The sequence below is a fragment of the Lineus longissimus genome, chromosome 1 (assembly GCF_910592395.1).
Source record: "Lineus longissimus chromosome 1, tnLinLong1.2, whole genome shotgun sequence".
Lineage (NCBI taxonomy): Eukaryota > Metazoa > Nemertea > Pilidiophora > Heteronemertea > Lineidae > Lineus > Lineus longissimus.
The window spans coordinates 14204021-14217781 of NC_088308.1; the positions used below are offsets into that span (position 1 = coordinate 14204021).

Consider the following 13761-nt stretch of genomic DNA (forward strand, 5'->3'; position numbering starts at 1 on the left):
TGGTAGATAAGAAAGAAGAAATCTCTGTTTACTATAGTACACAGCAGAAAAAGGTTTGGCAGAATTCAAGGTTCAGCCCCATGGAAACAGGAAGCATGGGTCATCCCCTTTCTACCCTATGCAAAAGAGCACACTAAAGGACTTGAAGGTTAAGGTAATTTCAGGATTACCACCATCATCTATGTACAGTGATGCTGTTCGGGAATCTACGGATGGTGTCTTGGGAGCTCGTAATCCAGGCCAGATGCCACGATCAAAACATCAGGTTTACCAGATGAAGGATGCAAAAGATGAGATATCTGATCTTCTGCAGTATTCAAAGCAACAAGAGAAAGAGGATTTACTGTTACACCACAGCGATTGGCCGGACGACTTGTGGGTTCTCGGTCGAAAATACATGTTGACAGATCTATCTCGGTTTTGTACTGATGAAATTTTAAGCTACCCATTCAGCATTGATCCGACTAACAATTTCGGCAGATTTGAAGTCACACCAGTTACATACAGACACCTCCTTCTGAAGAGCAAGAGAACTGGTGTGGCACCTATATTTCTTGGACCAACGGCGCTTCACCACAGGAAGGACGAGAAGACATACAAGAAAATAGTAAGTGGACTCACAACATCTTGTCCAGAGTTTAAATATGGAAGTAAAGGCTTTATAACTGATGGTGAGACGGCGCTACAATCAGCATTGAAGGATGGCCTTCCAAATGCCACAAGTCTCCGCTGTTGTAGACATTTCTATGGTAACTGTCAAGAAAAGTTGAATCAGCTGAACATTCGTGGAAAACGTGATCAGTCCTTTTTCCTGACAAGTGTGTTTGGTTGTCCTGACGAGAATGGTGTCATGGCAGGAGGGATCATAGATGCCGCTGACGGAAAAGACCTACATGTACTACTCAAGACGCTAGAGGAACCGTTCAATAAGGAAGAAAGGAAACTGCTGGATAAACCAGATGGATACTGTTCAAAGATGTTCCTATATTTGAAGAATAGAGAGAGCATTATGGCTGACTACATGGTAACAGATAAGCGGGAAAAAGCAGGAATGCCCTGTAACGACAAAGGTCAGAGGTGCCGACCAACCACAAATCAGTCGGAAAGTATGAACAATAAATTGACTAGGCAAAAAGAGTCTGTAACTGGGAAGTCAAAGGACAAAGCACCCTTGTCAAAACTGACTTTTGTCCGCAGTGTGTGGGAAGAAGTAGAAAAAAGGCAACAGAATCAAACGCAATTAGCTGTTTGTGGGCTGGGTGAAGAGTTTGCTCTGTCCGATGAAGCCAAGCACCTTCTGGTGGACCCCGAAGTATGGTTTACATGGACCAATAGACAAAGACAGGAATATATGTCCAGATTTAACAAGATCGCCATATCAGAAGTAGTGGCGGGGAAGACCATTCCTTATCCAAAGGCGGGTCCAAAGGATAGCCAAGAAGAGGAAGCCCAAGAAATGCGAGAATTTTCTATTGATTTGAGGTCAATACTGATGCAAGGGGCATTCTCGACTGATTTGATAATGGGTCTGGTGCAAGAGGCAGAGCGCTTGCTGAATACCAAAGATGCCATTCAGAAGATGCCAGTATTTGGCTACAATGGCGGCAGGATGAAATACCTAGTGGCACCTACATCTTCCAACTGTAAGAGAGGTCTCTATGAATGTGTGGTTTACAAGGATCATGTAACATGCACTTGCCAATGCTACAAGTACAATTGCCTCTGCAAGCACAGCTTGTGTGTAGCAGAGGAAAGGCAAATGACAAAAAGACATGTACACCATTTGATGAAAACACATGGGAGCAAAAAAAACAATCGGGGTGCTCTCACTGTACCAGCAAAGGAAACTGCAGGGAAGAAGGGTGGGTGAAACAAAAATCAGTGGAGACCAGCGAGGACTCCGCCGGCTATTCAACAAGCATCAGGACAATTAGGCCTTCCCCCACGCCCATTTACAGAGATTTACCACAATGACCTCCCTATGACAGTCTGCTTCCTAAATGAAATCCCAGATACCGCAGATAAGTGCAAACAATGTGAAACTGCATTCCCAAGAAGCAAGAATGCCGTTCCCTATGACATTGTCTTATCTCATCAAGAAAGATGGAAATTCCTAAACCGAGAGAACAAGTCTATGATGCCATCACCGCACGGGAAACTTACCACCAAGTACTACTGCGTAAAAAAAGAATGTATCTTCAGAAGGTTCCCATACTTTGATGCATCATTTGTTAGAATCGCAACAGAAGTCAAATCAAGATTGGAACCCCTACATTTCAAACTGCTACACCATGAACTTGGGTATGAAAAGTAAATTTTCAGTGTGCGTCCAGAAATGAAACCACGCATGTTTCAAGCTTGTCAAGTATATACATGTAGTTTATATTCGAGAGACGTCTGCATGTCTGTCTGCCAGTCTATCTGCCAGTCCATTTGTTAACACTATTATTGCAACCACAAGACACAGCGGTTTTAAACTTGGTATACAAGCATTACTGTCGTGAAATGGAAAAAGCTATAGTAACTCGCATTCACCACGTTTTGAGAAAAAGGGCTTCAAAAGTTTCTTAACAAAGGGAAACGAATTGCAATGTCTTCACATCAATGGTGTTTTACTTAGAAATTTATGGGGCTGCATCAAAAGAATCAGGATCAAATACATGTACTGCACTCATTTTCAGCAATAACTCACTTTTCTTCAAAATGTGAGTTACTAGCTTTTTCCATTTCATGACAGTATAGGTTAGTTAACTTAAGGTACATGTACTATCACACACATATACAGCCCAATTCGCTTCTTGGTTGTGATCATTGCCAATTTTTTATTGTACGTACCTCTCATGATGATACATAGCTATAATGTTGGGTTTTCGATTTGACCAACTATTCAAGGTCGCAGAGGTCGAATTAGTAAATTGACGGATGGTAACTACTGGAGCTATTGACTCGAGATGTTGTACCAAGTGCTACTTTGTAAAGTGAACTTGGAGACCTTATTTTGGAGTTTGCCTCTTCTGCCATGCCTTCAGCTGCTGCGGGGAACATAGAATATCCTTGGTACGAAAAAATAGAACCAGCGTGTGGAACATTAGGATGACACAGTTGTGATAGAATCAAATGCCCTCCCTTTACTGATGCCAGCCTGTATTGTTCGTCTTCGGATTAAGGGTCTTGGCTTCTTTAGAGACCTATTGAATGGTGCCGTGTTTTATTATTGAGGGCATTTAATATCAGGGGGCATCTGATTCTATTACACCGGTCAGCAGAGTTGTATATGAAGTTTCTTTTAGTCTCATTGTTAGTTTTGGCTTTGCGTCGCAGTTGCAGAATATAGTTCATACATGTTTCGTTGACTCATTATTTTGATTGTTAGATGAACATACTGTATCATTATTTTTCAAAATGAACTGATACGGGAAAGGGTAACTGCCCGAGGCTATTGGTCTTGCACCTTTGTGCAAGCGGGTCCTGATGTTTATGCCAACACTATATTTTATGCAATCATTATTGACAGGTAGTTTGCTTATGCGTGTATACGGAACTAATATTTCCGATTTCATTGTTGAAATATAATTGATATTGTTTGGAAGAAAATTAATTAATTTTTGTAGTATATTGTAAAACGGAAAATTTTTGCGGCTGGTTACGGTATTTTCACGGATTTGTTTGAATAAACTTTATTTAGAATTCCTGTTTTGCGGATTACAGACATTCGCAAAAAACGCAAAATTTAAAATACCACAAAAATTTCCCATTTTACAAGTCATAAATGAAATAGCTTAGTGGTGTGTCGAGGTAAGAAGGGAGTCTCTGTTGTGTATAATGTATTGTTATATGCAACATGTACATACGCATGGATGTTTGATACAACCCATGTTCATTTCGTTGTAAAAGCTGTGTTTGACGACTCTGTACACATAAATGCCAAAGGAACATTTTCATTTTGCTTCTTGGTATATTTTCAGTAAAGTCTCCCACAAATATTTTGTACACAATTCTCAAAATATTCTGATCGATTTATGTAAATTCATTAAATAACGGCCTATATTGCAATAACGTTGTTTGACTCGGTTAGTATGTAATTGATGGATAAGAAAACGTTCATATTTTACTCGTTCCAACTCTTCCGATGGCGGCGCTCCTCCGAATGACTCAAAGGAGTATTGCACCGGTTTCGCCACTTTTTGTGGAGCTGGATGGAGGCCGTATATGCTAGAGTATATGCTAGAGTGATGACCGGTCGTGCCTGCATAGTGCATATGGAGGTATTATTCAGATGGAGCAACTGCATGCATCTCAAAGGTGATATTACTACATCAAAATGAATTCGAAAGAGGGGCAGAATTTGGAAAGAAATCATGGGTCTTAGTTTTGTACATCAGGGGATCTTAGTTTTGTACGTACAAAACTAAGATCCCCTGATGTACAAAACTAAGACTCTGATATTTTTCTTCAAAATTTCAGTTTGGAATTGGGTCTTAGTTTTGTACCTCGGGGATCTTAGTTTTGTACCTGGGTCTTAGTTTTGTACTTCGGGGGATCTTAGGTCTTAGGTCTTATGTCTTAGGTCTTGGTTTTGTATACACCCCTTTCTCTTGGGTGTATTCAAAACCAAGACCTAAGACATAAGACCTAAGACCTAAGATCCCCCGAAGTACAAAACTAAGACCCAGGTACAAAACTAAGATCCCCGAGGTACAAAACTAAGACCCGGGGAGGCCAATTCCAAACTAAAATTTTGAAGAAAAATATCAGAGTCTTAGTTTTGTACATCAGGGGATCTTAGTTTTGTACGTACAAAACTAAGGCGGACCTCCTCTCCTTTCTTTTTCAATTCCTTTATCTTCTGGTCAACCTTGCCTTTTTTCTCTTTCTTGGCCTCCTCAGACTCCTCTTTTACATCACGAATCTCCTGTAAAAGTTGATCTGAAATATGATGCATCATGGAAAGATTTAACATAATGTGTGCTTAACTTCTGAAAGAAATAAGTTTTTGGACTGAAAACCCACCTATTTCGACTGGTCTCCTTTATGCAAGTATCAATGCGTATCTTTTCCCCCCCTCCTCAAGGGTTCGACACCTTTACGACAATATACCCAATGCACTTCACCTAAGCTACGGCAGGAGTTCATTAGACACTTATGGAAAATCGTCAGGTTATCACTTGCTATTATCCAATGATGTGGAAAGATTTCGACACCTAACCACCTGTTGTTAAGAAAGGACGGGAAAGTTCATAAATCGAGTTAGATTTCGTCTTTAATATTTTGAGGTCTTCAAGATCGTCGCGCCGTCGTCCCGAGCGAGGACCGCAGCAAATTCACAAAATCATCTCAACAGAAATTAACAATTCTTAGCAACTCAAAATTCCCCTAAAAACATGTACAAGTAGTTAGGTATTTTTACCAATAAAATTAAACCCTCAAACAGAAGTTGACACCGTAATAATACCTAGACACCGTATGGTGCTGTCACCTGGTTATAAGATAATGACCTAAACGTCTTGTCTTCACCCTGCTTCTCAACATTCCCCTCCTCTTGACAGAACCTGTCAAACTATTTTTAACCCTTTCGCTGCGGGTGACGTGCCCAGCACGTCGTGCCACATGCACCGCCCTGTGCGGTTGACGTGCACCGCACGTCATGAGGGTAAAGCATTTTTATTATTTTTCTTTTGATCGCACGGGGCAGTACACTGTCTGTAAATGCTCTCCGCATGTGGATATCATTATAACATTGTAAAAACTAAAGGGGAGCCTCAATCGACTATTATTTTGGCGGGCAGGGGACGGGGCAGGACATGACACGTGGTTGAAAAAGGGCTCGGAGACAGACGTTTTCAGTGAACGTTGTCCTTGAAATTCTTGCGGATTCTGATAGTGGGGATGATGATTTGGATGATGAGACCACTACTGGATATGATCGTTGAACGCTTCCGGACTGTCTACAGTCCATCCCAGGAACTTTCAATTGATGAATCCCTCCTTCTTTGGAAAGGACGCCTGAACTTCAAACAGTTCATAAGGACCAAACGATCCAGATACGGGGTGAAGTTCTTTGAGCTTTGTACGTCAAAGGGTGTGACGCTGGATCTAATTGTCTACGTCGGGGCTAATTCTCTGCCACCACAGCCACCAGAGATAGCGGAACTGAACGTATCTGAACAGATTGTCGCACATCTCATGCGGAATTATCAGAACAAAGGACACAACTTGTTCATAGATAATTACTATTCATCTCCATCATTGGCTACCTTTCTGAGCGATAGAGATACGTCCGTCTCTGGGACAATCCATACCAACAGGAAGAATTTCCCTCGTGAGCTCGTCAATCTTCAGGTTGAGAAGAATACCTCCACGTTTTACAAATGCGTGGACAAGGAATGCCTTGTTGTAAAGTTCAGAGCTCATCAAGACAAAGCCGATGGAAAACAAAAGATCGTCCATTTGCTCACGACCAAGTACGAGGCAACGGTGCGCCCTACGGGTAAGAGAATGGCTGATGGCACTCCCGTGATGAAACCTTCATGTGTCCTTGCATACAATCGCTTTATGGGTGGAGTCGATATGGTCGGCCAACAGTTGCATTATTACCAGGTCATTCGAAGGTCCATGAAATGGTACAAGACGGTTGCTATGAGGTTATTGATGCAGTGTCTCTTGAACAGTCATCGTTTGTACCAGCTACGAGGCGGGAAAAGGGACTTCCTCAACTTCATCCGCGACATACTGAACGCAATATTGACCCCAGCACGTAAACAACGAGGTGCAGCCATCGGAGACGCCCTCAGCAGACTTACTGGACGCCACTTCCCAATGAAGAGGCCACCACAGGGAAACAGAGCACGTCCAGCCAAGAGGTGCGTGGTCTGCTACGCCCGGAAGGACTTCCTCCCCAACGGAAGAGCAAAGGAGACTTCTTATATCTGCAAGTCATGCCCAACTCAGCCAGGCCTCCATATTGACAACTGTTTCGAGGCGTACCACACAAAACTAGACTACAGAAGAGATGAACCTGCAAATCCTCCAGCCGATGCCGCTAATGGAGGTGCTGACTAGAACAACGCACTTTGACTTTCATACCCCCCCCCCCCCCCCCCCCCCCGACCCCTTGGTAGGCCCCACCCCATAGACATTCATAAACAGAGGCTAAAAACATGAGAAGGACATGAAAGAGATATCGGATTCCCTGTGAAATTCATTTGGAACAAAGATAAAGAAATTCCAGAATGTTCCGTTTTTGACGAAATCTTCCTGTTGAACGAGCCCGACCCCCCCATGGAAATGATCATGAAAAATAAATTTCAAGAGTGTTTTGATACAAAATATTGTTTATTTCCTTCATAAAACATCATGGGGCATCACAATAGACCATAGAAAGTCGAAAAAAAATGGTTCTGAAAAATTTCATTTTTTCCCATTTTTGCCGAAAATGCTCCCGCACGGGGCGGTACACGTCGAAAAAAGCCTGCCGCAGCGAAAGGGTTAAACAATCTTGGCAAATCTTCCAACTAAAAATAACGGAAGATGGCCCTTCAAACATCCCATTGATCAAATGAAAAGACAGTTTAGAATACACAATAGTTCACCAAAAGAACACATTAAAGATAAGAATAGGTGAACACTATTAACTGAAATATATCACTCCTGTAGTAAATTACTAGTACTCTTTTAGATTTTACAATCCAATCGGAATCTAACACCCACTGAATTTGAGCTCAAGTAATCCAAGTTGCTCATGAATTCCTCAATGTTCTCATCCTTCGAAAGTCACTATCATAAGTCCAGAATAATTCTCAATCAAGAATCGACTCTTTAGGGATGGTAAATGAGAAAACCTATTAAACTTAAATTGTTTCCCCACTGGAAACTGGAGTAAACTTCTCCTCCAAAGGAGATCCAAATTTTTAACCCCTTGGGTTCTACATTGCTTAAAAACATGGCTCAGAATAATGTAACAGAAGCTTTTCTCAGAAGCTTTTCTCCCTTTACCGATACCCGCTAGTCTCTATCTCAATTCCGATATTTTTCGCACTGTAGAAAGTTCGGATACTGACACTCCATTGAGTGTTCTCACTTTTCAATCAATGTTCAAAACTCGCACCGAGTCATTAAGTGTCCTAGAGTTCACTTCTAAGAATAGAATTGATCAGTGTATATCAGGTGGTGAAACCCAAAGTTTTTTCCCCCAAAAAAACACAGGCAATTGAAAATGCCAAGGACATCCCGATCAGAAAATTAGCAAGTCACCAGACAATGAGTACACTGACCAACACTAACTTTTTAGATCACTCTCTCAGTGTAATTTCACCACACAATGTCAAATGTCAACTTTTAACGGTTATAGACGGATATCATCACCCACGGTTGTAACTGCTTGGCTGGATTCATCTCAGCATAACCAGACGTTCATCTCAGCGTTACCAGACGGAAGTTGTCATCTCCGGAAACTCGACTGGGCAGAGACGCTAGAATATATGTATTGTGGTGGTAGGAATCTAGGTAATTCTAAGCTATTTTAACAAAAGCCCTTACAGGCCTTTTTGTCTCAAATTAGCTTAGAAACCCCTAAGAACCAGACACCACAATACATATATTCTATCATTCATGAAATGGTCAGTGAAGCGTTGCAGTGAAATGGTAAGGGAATACTAGAGTTCAATGGGTTAATGTAATCATGACTTACTGTATTCCAACAGAAAGTACACGTCAATAGCTTTCCAAGGATACATCATTGCAAATATCCATTGAGAAATGGCAGAGAAATGAACCCTTGAAGTTCGCACATCTTGATAGTCCCAGCGTATTCCAATAAATGCTGTAGGCCTACAATACAGCTGTTACAGTGATTAATCATTGTTGCTTGAATCTATTTAAAATAATGTTGACAGTGTCTGCATGTACATGGTAACATATGTTACCAAACAATACTCACGTCCCAAAGTATTACAAAAGTCTATTGTTCGTTAATGCGTTTATCCGACAGAATTTCCAGACATTATTTTAACGACCGCAAAAATAATTTTCAGCGCTGAAAATATTTTCTAAAATTCTGTCGGATAAACGCATTAAGACACAATAGGCCTTTTCATGTCTTTGACAAGCAAAAATAATTAATGACTGCAACATCTGATATGGCCATTGTAATTTGCAAGCACAAATAATTAATGATTGCAACATCTGATATGGCCATTGTACAACTTAATATCACTATGGTTTAAAGGCAAATGTTATTCTGTCCATGGAGACATGATGTTAACGTCACACTTTCTCCATCTGGTGAAATTATTCCATTAAAATAAATGACCTTTTTACTGTCTTCATTAACCAAAATTCAAGGAAAAAATTCAAGTAAATTAAATGTATTATCCAATAGCAAATCAACATAAAAGTAAATTCACCTATGACTTCTTTAATTTAGAAGTAACTGTTAATACTAATAACTTCTTCAGACTACAAGAAACTAAGATAACACCTGGGTTTTTGAGCCTGAAAAATAAGAAAGACTGTCTGCTACTGGAAAAGAATCCATTATCGTTTTACCAGAACCAATTTAACATGGCTGTTTGGTTTGCTACAACAGGTTGTGGTATTTCAATAGACGATCACTTGAATCACAGTGACCCATTGTTAAGGTCAATTTACAGGTTTCATGTTTACTATCAAATATTGAAGATCATGAAGAATCTAGAGATACCAATTCCAGGTGAAAGTGATTTTAATGAGACAAACAATAACATTAACCGTAGGAAACTAGGAGGGTTATTGAGTGAATTTGGTTTAAAAGACGAGTACGATTTCTCGGTGTTTGAAAATAACGGTGGTTGGAGGTCATGGAATGTACCGGATTACAACCCGAACATAACTGATCCCGGATATTACATCAATGATTCTAAAATCAATTTCTTCCTCATGCAAGTTCATGAAAATAGAATGCCACCGATGTTCAGTAAAGACTGGGATGCTGGAATGGCTAATTTCAAATATCCAGATATTTTCATCAAGGATCATGTCAGGAGACACAAGAATGTATTTGATGTAATTACACAAAATGAATGTCAAACCTATCAACAATTCATGATATTTAAATCAAATGGTTTCTCTAATCCTGGAATAGAGAGGTTAAATGATACAATAAGAACATATGTTTACTGTATTCTGGGTGCATAGGCGTTGACCAGAACACCAATAATTGGAGTACCGGGTACAGAATTGGATGCTCAGAAGGAATTTAACAAACTATTAAAGGATTCGATTAATCAACATCCTGATATTCCCACTTCAATTCAAAGATACCAAAAAGCAGTGAGTGACACTCATACAAGACTAGATTATGTAATATCACCAGGATTGTATGTCATAGGATCAAATATGGTACTCGTTATTGGTAAGCTGGATAACTACAATAATAACATTTTAATAGCGCCAAAAAATGCTAAACCCGGTAAGAATGACATTAACCACAAAAAGACCTTACCACCACCACTGATGGAAGGAAATAGTTCTAAGAAAATAAGAGTTAAGAGTAGCGTTGGTACATCAATGACGGACAAAGTCCCGAGAGCAAAGCTCGAGACCAGTCATAAACCAAATAGTAATGTTGATACACCAAAAACAACTGAAACCTCAAAGAATACTCCTACTACTACTAAACTTGACACCAAAGTTGAGAAGGAGGATGATACTCATAAAACAATTAAATTCATGCTTTACTCAGTTGTTGGTACATTGATTGTTTTTATGGTTAGATAAATAAGTAATTATGGCTGAAGGAGGTGAAAATTATGAAATGGATGATTACGATTCACAATCATCATCATCATCATCAGGAACTTTTGAACAAATTCTAGAAATGAGAAAGGATGATTTAATTAATCAATATTATCACGCAAGATACAACACAGGTGAAACCAATAGAACTTTTCAAGATGCCGGCACAACATACAACACAGGAGGTGAATATATCCAAATGGATGAGATAGATCCTAATACAAGTGAAACCAATAGAACTTTTCAAGATGACGGCACAACATACAACACAGGAGGTGGAAATCTTACTACTGAAACTTCATTCACTACAACTCCAGAAAGGCCAGGCACAACATACAACACAGGAGGTGAAAATCTTACTGATGAAACTTCATTAAGTACACCTCCAGAAAGAGTAAGAGGTATTGTCCCTGAATTGATGGAAAAGGAGTCATTTCTAGATGATAAAGAGGATAAACTTGATACAGCATTGAAAAAAAGTGGTAAATGGAAATATGACCCTAACAAACTAAGTAAACTAGCAACACGTATTTATTTGCACAACGAGGAACCTTACTTCTTGCCTACAAAAGGAGAATTAGCAAACTTTACAGAACAACAAAAGAACAATATGAATAAAATTCCTAATCCTAATGGAGGGAATGCCTTTATCATTCCTTTAATTAAATCAGATGGTAAATTCCTTTCTGAAGGCACATTAAAGAATAAGTTTGGTACTAGATTTGCTAACATGATTAGAGGTATGATTGCACCTGACCCACCAGTAAGTCAACCTACATTAGTAACCCCTGAAACACAGGCAGTAATTAATGAGGTATACAGTTCAAACCAACCAATAGATAAATTAATTGATTCTAATGATGATGAACTTAAAACACTGGGTTTTACTGAATCTGCCTTGAGAGAACTTAGAGGGTTAAAACAGGCTGGTGATGATCTAGCTGCAGTAAAGAGGGATAAGGACATGCAAATAGAAAGCCTAGAAGAAGAACTTAATAATTTAACAAGAGACTATGTAAAGTCTGTAGAAGAAGATACTGAAGATAAAGGAGAGTTGAAAAAGCAAATAGATGAACTAAATGACAAATTGTATGAGGAACAGTCAAAGGTATGGAGGTTAGACAATGACAGGGAGTCACAAACTAGAAGAATTAAACGTTTAATTGTTGATGTTCTAAAGAAACCAGATTCAACTATTCCTCTGAAGGACAGAATAAAGTTACTTTTTAAGACATATGGTGTAACTATTAGCGCCATAATAACAGCTGTTGTAATGACATTTACAACTCTAGGTCTTAGTATCAGTAGTGCTTTAAGTGGTGCCACTAAATCTGTAAAACCAACTCCAGGACCAGAACCAACTCCTGGACCTACACCAGAACCAGGACCAAAACCATCAATACCAGATAAAGTAAAAGAAGGTCTCAAGAAGTTTGCTGAATGGCTAAAAGAACTAGCCAAGAAATCAGCTGCGGCTTTACCGGGAATCATCGGTTCTATCGTATCATTTCTCCTGAAAACAATTGGTGCAGTTGTTGGCTTTCTAGCCGAACATCTGATCATAGCAGTTATTGCTATTGTGAGCTCCATAATTTATGGTTTAATTGGGGGTGTTAAAGCCTTAAAATCACGTAAAACAGTAAAATCACGTAAAAGGTCTTAGGTTACCTTCTATCAAAACAATGTTTAAAAAAATAATTATTATGTAAATATGAATAAATACATCTCATTAAAAGACTATTATTCTAGTGAGTCGGACTTCGTCCTGATAGCAGAGCTCGAGTGGAACAATGAGAATCTTAAAGGATACATTCGTCCTAGGGTCATGGATCGAGCTATGCTCTCAGGACTGCGTCCGACTAGAAATTTTAGTGAAGAAAATGTCAGCAAGAATTATGACAGTGGGAAATTTGATAAGCCTACTCGAGCTATGCTCTCAAGACGAAGTCTGACTGAGACAATCAAAGTAGTCCTGCCAAGAATGAAAGAATATGACGTCAGTACCAACACTAATGCTCAATTCTGCCGTAATTGTAAAAGGTGGACACTTTTTGAGTATCAAAAAAACTTGAATTCAGCAAGGTACGCAGCTAAAACTGTGAAGTATCAATTCTGCACCAATTGCAATTCGACTACTTACGACGATGATTTTAAAACTCTTGAGATCAATATTGACAACAAGACACGTTACTTTGACAGTATTCTAAGGAAACTTGGATGGAGTCGGCTGTCCGAATCGGCAGTTAAGTATTTAAAGGACTTTGTGGAAGGGTATTTACAGTGCTACTTTTCAAGTCACAGAAAATGTCTTAGTAAGCAGAGATATGAAAATACTCTTCAGTCAGCCCTAAAAATGGGTATTAACACTCTCCCCTCTAAGTTATGTAACCAAGGGTTACATGGTGAAGCCATGCTTTTTAAATTTCACTGTGGGGAATATGATTGGTTTCTTGCCATTGAATTTATTAACAGGGCAATTGGTAAACCGCAATTAACCGATGAGAATATCACTGACCTTAGACTAGTGTACTATGCTTTCCTTAGATTTCTGCATTACTGTGGTGTTAAGGTCACCATTAACTACAAGGTATTTTTACACCAAGCCTTTAAAACGCTGAAAATTGATTATGTAATATTTACACCTTTTTTAACCAACAAGGAGCGAGTAAATGATTTGGAGATATTATGGTATGATTTCACTCAAAGTATTTTCTTCCAGAATTACAAGGTTGAGAAGGAATATGACCAGGATATTGACAAGCAGTTTGACGTTTTACTGAGTGCCAGTGCAGGTCGAGACATTAACTGCATCAGTAATATTAAGTTTACACCAGCCAGACTTCGTCCTGAGAGCACAGCTCGAGCCGGACTTCGTCCTGAGAGCACAGCTCGAGCCGGACTTCGTCCTGAGAGCATAGCTCGAGCTAGTGTTAAGATGCAATAAAGTTGTGAAAACAGCATTTTGCACTTAACAGTCATTTTTCCATAATT

The 13761-nt window shown here is 39.5% G+C and overlaps 1 long non-coding RNA gene across 1 annotated transcript in view; it reads left to right on the top strand.

Annotated features, from left to right (window-relative positions):
- The window catches only part of LOC135488726 (uncharacterized), a 205003-nt gene that overhangs the window by 27967 nt on the left and 163275 nt on the right, over positions 1-13761 (top strand). The gene's annotated exons all lie outside the window — the stretch shown is intronic.